Genomic DNA, 8,832 nt, shown 5'->3' on the forward strand with positions numbered 1-8,832 from the left:
CTGAGCCTTGCCCAGATCAGCCAACCCCAGCCGGCCCACAGGTGCTTGGGAATGAATGTCAATTGCTTTAAGCCACTGAGCTATGGGGTAGTTTGTAATGCAGTATAATTGAGGCAATAGCCAACTGACCCAGTGACCAAGAGAAGAAGCACACAAACTGTGAGATTCAGGCAGAACCAGACTGAATTCAAAGTAAAATGAAAGTCAAGGTCTGCCCAACAGTCAGAGTCTGGGCACCTTCTCCACAAGTCTAATTGGTTTCCAATCCTGACCACAGAAATGATGCCCAAAGAGAAACATTTTAGAAAGCAATGTGATATCCTGACCCAATCAAGACTGAGGAGGATTTTTGTTTGCTAGTCCAGAAGGGTCGCTTTTTTCTTTGAGGAGGGGGGATCCAGAAGGGGGGACACAGAATTCTATCTCACTTACCTTCCAGTTGAATTGGCTACACCTAACCAAGAAGCCTGGTGACACAATGGCTTCTAACAGAAAGGTTAGGGGTTCAATCTCACCCAGCGACTCCATGGGAGAAAGGCCTGGTGATCTGCTCCTGTAAAGACTGACAGCCTAGAAAACCCTATCTGTCAGTTCTGCTCTGTCACATGGGGTTGCTATGAGTCAAAATTGACTTGACAGCACCTAACAAGAACAATGGAAACCCCGGTGGTGTAGTAGTTAAGAGCTACAGCTGCTAACCAAAAGGTCAACAGTTGGAATCCAACAGGCACTCCTTTCCAAGGAGTTTCCAGCCCTATGGGGAAGTTCTACTCTACAATAACTTTGAGAAAGGCTGGGAATGTAGTCTAGCTATGTCCCCTAGAGGAAGAGGGGATGGGCTTTGTTGAACTCTCATTGGTCTCTGCCTCAATTATTTCATCTGTGGTGAGAACAGGAGATGGCATATGTTCAATAAACGTGTCCCCTCTTTTTCACCCTACTGAACTTTTGGTGACAAAACTAGGCCTCAGGGACCTTGCACCTCCTGTTCCCTCTGCCTGGAATTCTCTTCCCTCAGGTAACCACCTGGCTCACGCCATCATTTCATTCACAGCTCTGCTGAAACATCACTCATTCAGAGGTCATCTCTATTTACCCTTTCTAGAAAACACTCACAGTCACTCTCTATTCTCTTACCCAGTTGTTCTTAGTTGCATTTATCACTACTTGATATCGTTTATGTAGCTGTCTTTTTAGTGTTAGTCTCCCTCACAACTGGACCAATAAGCAACATTATGATAAACGGAGAAACGACTGAAGTTGTCAAAGATTTCGTTTTACTTGGATCCACAATCAACACCCATGGAAGCAGCAGTCAAGAAATCAAAAGACACATTGCATTGGCCAAATAGGCTGCAAAAGACCTCTTTAAAGAATTGAAAAGCAAAGAAGTCACCTTGAGGACTAAAGTGCGCCTGACCCATCCATGGTGTTTTCAATCCCCTCATATGCTTGTGAAAGCTGGACGATGAGTAAGAAGATCAAAGAAGAATTGACACCTTTGAATTGTGATGTTGCAGAAGAATATTTAGTATACCACAGACTGCCAAAAGAATGAACAAAACTGTCTTGGAAGAAGAACGACCAGAGTGCTCCTTGGAAGCAACGATGGTGAGACTATGTCTCACATACTTTGGACATGTTATTAGGAGGGATCAGAACCTGGAGAAGGACATCGTGCTTGGTAAAGTAGAGGGTAAGCAATAAACAAGGAAGACCTTCAACGAGATGGATTGACACAGTGGCTGCAACAACGGGCTTAAGCATAACAACTATTGAGGATGGTGCAGGACCAGGCAGGGTTTCATTCTGTTGTACACAGGGTCACTATGAGTCAGAACCAACTTGACAGCACCTAACAACAATAACAATTCCCTCGCTAAAATGTGAGCTCCATGAGGGCAAGGACACTGTTTCATCTATTGCTGCACTTCCAGTACCTAGACCTGTGTAGTACTCCCCCCACTTCTAGAGAAGTGAATCCGCTTCCTGTCCAGACCTGTAAAAATTTCTGTGTTGAAGGCTTTCACAGATCCTGGACCACAAGCAATAGATCAGCTGCTTGGGCTTACCTCTGCCTGTTCTCGTTTCTCTCTCTCCAATTATATCTAGTTCTGACCCAACCCACCAACTAAATAGCCAACCATTTCTGGTGGTGGGCCAGACTCACACGTCTTCACATTGAACATCCAAGTGCCCCCAAAATTTGTCTTAAGGCAACATCTGGACTCAGATTTTCAGAAGGCCCTTGCCTCTTCAAAGCAGACAAGATCAATCAAGAGCTCACCTCTTTACTTTTGTATTTCTTCAGGACTCGAGAAAGTGGGAGGAGAGTAGCTTATTGAGCTCAGCTGGGATGTTACACTACAAAGCCCGGTCTGTGTGACTCAAAGACACCACAAGAGTCTGTTCACTTTGCAAATCTCTGGACTTCAGCCAGAGAACGTGTGAGAGTCATGTCCAAACTGAAGGATAAAAAGAAAACAGAATTCCTGGGTATGGAAAAAGCCTAGTTCCTCAAGCTAGTCTGCCAACATCAAGCTTGTTGAATTCCAAGCAAGTGTCTGGACTTTCTCCCACCTTTCACTCATGCTTCAGATGAGGCTGTGGAGTAGCTGGTATTCCTGAATATATACGACTGTTTTGGCCATTTGGAAAAAAAACAGAGATTATTCCCCATCTAAACAGATGGGGCAGACAGCCCATTGTCCCTCAAAATACATTCTCCCTGCCTTCCACAATAAAACCATTTTAACTGAGCGCATGGCAAGCAACATTTCCAGCATTTTTTGCAGTTAAATGTGGCCATATAACTAAGTTCTCATCAACGGAATGTGAACAGAAGTGATGTGTGCAACTATCATGTCACCAACTCAAAAGGAATCCTCTTGTCCTGGACTTTTTCTCTTTCCACGTTCCCACGGGCTGTTCTGTGGACATGGTGATGCCCCAACTTCAGCTACGCACATGAGGACTCCCCCTTGGGGATGGCAGAGCTACAGATATAAGGAACCTGGGCCCTAAAAAAACCTATTGCCATCAAGTCGATTCTGACTCATGGCAACCCCATGTGTGTCAGAGTAGAACTGTGCTCCATAGGGTTTTCAATGGCTGGTATTTTGGAGGTAGGTTGCTAGTGCTTTCTTCTAAAGCACCTCTGAGTGGACTTGAACCTCCAGCCTTTCAGTTAGCAGCCCAGCGTGTTAATCATTTGTATGATCCAGGGACTCCCACCTGCCCCTTGGATTACCTCAGAAGAATGGAACCATCTACTCAACCCAGACACCTGCCTACCTCCAAGCTGTTATATGAGGAAGAAAGAAACTTCTATCTTACTTGAGCCCCTCCATAATTATTCTCCTCAATATCTACCCCTAAAGCATACTTACCTTTTGAGGACTTGTGCTTGAAGTGAATACTTTGACCTTTCATGCCCTGATTTAATGTTTCTATGCTATTGTTTAAGGCACCCTAGTGGCACAGTGGTTAAGTGCTCAGCTGCTAACCAAAAGGTCAGCAATTTGAGCCCACCACTTTTTGGGAGAAACACAGAGCAGTCTGCTCCCATACAGATTACAACCTTGGAAATCTTATGGGGCAGTTCTACCCTGTCCTATAGGGTCGCTGCAAGTCAGAATTGACCCAATGGCAATTGTTATGCCATTGTTTGTGGACCCTATACATTTGTTCCAATGCCAATGTGCCCTATAAATACCAAATTTGCTGAATCAAATATTAAAATACAGATATACTTACAGAAACAAGGTGGTGGCCGAATTCTGAGCACGGGGCTTGTACTCCTTCAAGTCAAGATTTGAACCTTCATTCTTCCTTGTGACAGTGCGCAAACTGTTTCACCTCTCTGGGCCTTGATACCTCATCTATAAACTGAGGATAATAATACCTACGGCAAAAAGTTACAGTAAAGAATATATTTAAAATTCAGATTGAGAACTTAATACGGGGCCAGTACACAGCAAACATGCACTATATGTGTTCGGTCCTTCTATCAACAGCATCAGGGACATGGTCATCACCAACATCATCATTTCATGGAAAAATCCAGAGGCAGATGCCCAGCAACAGTGTATGGTTAAGGCTTTGGCATCACACAGCCTGTCCTGGAATCATTGCTGTAATACTTACTAGCTCTGTGACTTTGAGGAAACCTCTACCTCAACTTTCTCATCTGCAGGATGGGGATGATAATGATACTATTTATGGCACAAGGTTGTTGTGAGGAGTTAATACATATGAAGCATTTAGAACAGTGCCAGACACACACACAAAAAAAAACAAAACCATTTGCTATCAAATCAATTCTGACTTATGGCGACCCCACGTGAGTCAGAGTAGAATTGCCCCATAGGGTTTTCATGGCCGTGATCTGTTGTAAGCAGAGTGCCAGGCCTTTCCTCTGAGGTACCTCTGGGTGGGCCTGAACTACTAACCTTTCAGTTAGTAGTTGTCATGGATTGAATTGTATCCCCCCAAAATATGTGTCAACTTGGTTAACCCATGATTCCCAGCATTGTGTGGTTGTCCTCCATTTTATGATTGTAATTTTATGGTAAAGAGAATTAGGGTGGATTGTAATACCCTTACTAAGGTCACTCCCTAAAGGGAGTTTACCTGGAGTGTGGCCTGCACCACCTTTTATCTTACAAGAGATAAAAGGAAAGGGAAGGAAGGAGAGAGTGGGGGACTTCATACCACCAAGAAAGTGGCACCAGGAGCAGGGTGCATCCTTTGCACCCAGGGTCGGTGTGCTTGAGAAGCTCCTTGACCAGGGGAAGATGGATGACAAGGACTTCCTCCAGAGCCAACAAAGAGAGAAAGCCTTGCCTTGGAGCTGATGCCCTGAACTTGGACTTATAGCCTATTAGACTGTGAGAGAATAAATTTCTCTTTGTTAAAGCCATCCATTTGTGGTATTTCTGTTATAGCAGTGCTTAATGACTAGGCAGAATTTGGTACTGAGAGTGGGGTGCTGCTCTAACAGACACCTAAAATGTGGAAGTGGTTTTGAAACTGTGAATGGATAGAGAAGTAGCAGTGACAAAGGACCAGCAGCAGCAGAGAGCTGGCAGCAGCAAAGAACCTGCAGCAGCAGAACCAGGAGACCAGGATGAGATGGCTCTGGAGCTGATCCACGGAGACAGAGAGCTGAGTGCCTATGTGCAGGAGGCTTCCTGGCAGAGTGGGGTGCCTCAGGCACTTATCAGTGGAGCTGCAGAGCTTTGGAACACTTGCCCCAGCAGGGCAGATGCAGGTGTGAGGCCCAAGGAGCCAAGAGGCCCAGAAACCAAGAAGCAGAAGCTGAAGAGACAAGGAACACAAGAAACTAAGCTGCCTCAGTCTCAAAAGATATGGTCATGATTTCTGGGGTTTCAAAGGGTGGAGCCATGGCCTCTGGTGTTTCTAAGGGTGGAGTCGCCACTGAGATGGACTAGGAGAATGGTGTGTCTAAAGCCAAGGAAGCAGAGTTGCAGTCCCAGTGTGCCGGGAAGGAGGAGCTGAAGCCCAGGGGCTAGGGGCCTCCACTCAGAATCCAGAGAGTATGGCCAATACCTAGAGTCTGGGGGGCAGGGCCATTGTGTAAATTGTCTCAGAGACCAGAAGATTATTTTCAAAGCCTTGAGGGCTAGTGTAGTATGTTTTGCTGACTTGTTTGGTGCCTGTTATCCTTTCTTTTCCTCCAGTTTCTCCCATTTGTAATGGAAATGTCGTGCTTGTGCCTGTTCTGCCATTGTATGTTTGGAAGCAGATAACTAAGACAGTGGTCCAGTGATTAACCATTTGCGCTACTCAGGGACTCCTTACCTGACACAAATGTTGTTGTTGTTGTGTGCTGTCGAGTCAATTCCAACATAAAAAAAAAACAAAAAACCAAACTTGTTGCCGTCGAGTCAATTCCAACTCATAGCGACCCTATAGGACAGAGTAGAACCGCCCCTGTAGAGTTTCCAAGGAGCATCTGGTGGATTTAAACTGCTGACCTTTTGGTAAGCAGCCATAGCTCTTAACCGCTACACCACCAGGGTTTCCATTTCAACTCCGAGTGATCCTATATGGCAGAGTAGAATTGCCCTATAGGGCTGTTAGGCTGTAATTTTTTTTCTTTTTTTATTGTACTTTAAATGAAGTGTCACAAAACAAACTAGTTTCTCATTAAACAGTTAGTACGCACATTGTTCTATGACATTGGTTAACAACCCCATGACATGTCAACACTCTCCCTTCTCAACCCTGGGTTCCCTATTACCAGGTTTCCTGTTCACTCCTGCCTTCCAGTCCCTGCTCCAGGGCTGGCGCACCCCTTTAGTCTTGTTTTGTTCCATGGGTAGGCTGTAATTTTTACAGAAGCAGATTGTTATGTCTTTTTTCCCATGGAGCTACTGGTGGGTTCAAACCACTGACCTTTCGGTTAACAGCTGAGCACTTAACCATGGCGCCGCCAGGGATCCTTCTGACACATAGTAAATGCTATATAAGTATTAGCCATTATTATTATTATTTAAATCCATCACGGTCCATGCAGAAAACAGAGGGCACACTCAAATTTGGTTACTAGAGAAGTGTTTAATAAAATATATTTATAATAAGACAGGGCCTGTGGGATAATGCAGCACCCCCAGGCTAGCAACAGCAGGGAGCTGTTATCACCCCAGGCCTGCAGGGGGAAAGACCAAGAGTGGTTTCCAGACATGAAGGCAGAGGGAGAGCTTCGTGGAGAGGGAGCCTGACAGGAGCTGAGGCCTTCAGCAGAAGGACACACACAACCCCTGACTATCTGGAATAGAGGGAGTCCAGGAGACCATTCCCCACCTCACTCTGCATCTTTGCACACCTCCAACTGGCTGAGCTGACTAAAACCAGCGAGTAAGGGAACCCGCTGATGCTGTCCTTAGGGGTCAGCAGCCCCAAAGGGCCCAAAATGTGGTGGAGAGCTGGGATTCAGTTGCCAGTATATCATCACTACTTCCTGAATCCCTGAGATTCAGGTTACCTTAGCACCCAGTTCGGATGATGTGACTTTTCCTTCCCTGACTACTGAAGGAAGCAGATACAAAAGGGAACTAGGTTCTCCAGGAACCCTCAAGAAGTCATAAGGACTGGTCTCCCTACGCATTGTATCCATAGTGGTGGCTGTTTCTCAGGCCTATCCTAGAGAAGAGGGCCATGACTACACTTTACTTCTCTCATATTCCTCTTGGCCAAACAAATAGATACCTGGCTGAAGTGACGATGCCCCTACAGTGACAGAGGTCCCACCCTGAGCCCCACAGCGGAAGCAGCATCCATGGAGCCCTGCTAGGAAACACACAATACTCACCCACTATCAGCGCAGTCAACGCCTCTGCCTCCCGCCCAGGCGAGAGAATCACTGCTGCTTTGTGCTGGGCAAAGTCCAATTACCTGGTAACAGCAAAGGGAGCCAACAGAAGGAGAGGAGAGAAAGACACACAAATGTGAGATTAAATGTCCATGGGCCTTGCCTGTGTAAACTAATCAATCAAACGAGGAGAGGCCACACAGTGAGCATGTCACGCTGTTGTTTAACCATCTGTCATGGTTATCACAGACAACCAACTATCCATTTCCAAAAGTGCCACCTACTTGGTCAGTGATTTCTAAGTTACTTAACCCGAGTCCAAGTTTCCTCCCTGTAAAATGCACTAACAACCTCGAAGAGTTGGTGAAATGTGGACGCACTATACGCAGCAGCTGAGAGTCCAGTGTCCTATGTATCTACTCAAAGAAGTGAAAGCAGGGACTCAAACAGATGCTTAAACACCAGTGTTCCTTGCAGCATTATTCACGATAACCAAAAAGTGGAAACAATCCAAGTATCCATCAATAGAAAAAATGGATAAACAAAAGGTAATCCATCCGTACAATGGAATATTACGCAGCTATAAAGAGAAATGATGCTCTGATACATGCTACGACAGGGATGAACCTCGAAAACATTATGCTGAGTGAAATAGTCAGACACAAAATGACAAATGTTGTATGATCCCGCTCAGGAAATATCTAGAATACATAAAAGCATAGAGACCAAATTTTATTAGTGGTTACCAGAGCCTTGGGGAAGAGGTAAATGAGGAGTTTTGCTTAAGGGGTACTGAATTTCTGTTCTGGGGTGATGAAAACTTTGGGAAATGGATAGTTGGTTATCCTTAATAACCATGATAGATGGTTGTACAACATTATGAGTATACTAGTTGTTGAGGATCCTCCTCTCCTTCGCGGAACCAACTCAACGCACCTAACAACAACTAGTATACTCAGACTGGTTCCGACTGATAGCAACTCTATGTACAACAGAACAAAACACTGCCCAGTCCAGTGCCATCCTCACAATTTTTGCTATGTTTGAGCCCATTATTGTAGCCACAGTGTCACTCCATCTCGTTGAGAAACTTCCTCTTTTTTGCCGACCCTCTAATTTACCAAGCATGATTTCCTTCTCCAGAGACTGGTCCTTCCTGAGAACCCGTCCAAAGTACATGAGAGGAAGTCTCACCATTCTTGCTTCTAAGGAGTATTCTGGCTGTACTTCTTCCAAGACAGATTTGTTCATTCATCTGGCAGTCCATGGTATATACATTCAATATTCTTCACCAACACCATAATTCAAAGACATCAGTTCTTCTTTGGTCTTCCTTATTCACTGTCCAGCTTTCACATGCATATGTTGTTGTTAGGTGCCATCAAGTCAGCTCTGACTCATAGCGGCCCTATGTACCACAGAATGAAACACTGCCCAGTCCTGCGCCACATTCACAATTGTTATGCTCGAGCCCGTTGTTGCAGCCACTGTGTAAA

This window comes from Elephas maximus, chromosome 3 (assembly GCF_024166365.1).
Source record: "Elephas maximus indicus isolate mEleMax1 chromosome 3, mEleMax1 primary haplotype, whole genome shotgun sequence".
Taxonomy (NCBI): Eukaryota; Metazoa; Chordata; class Mammalia; order Proboscidea; family Elephantidae; genus Elephas; species Elephas maximus.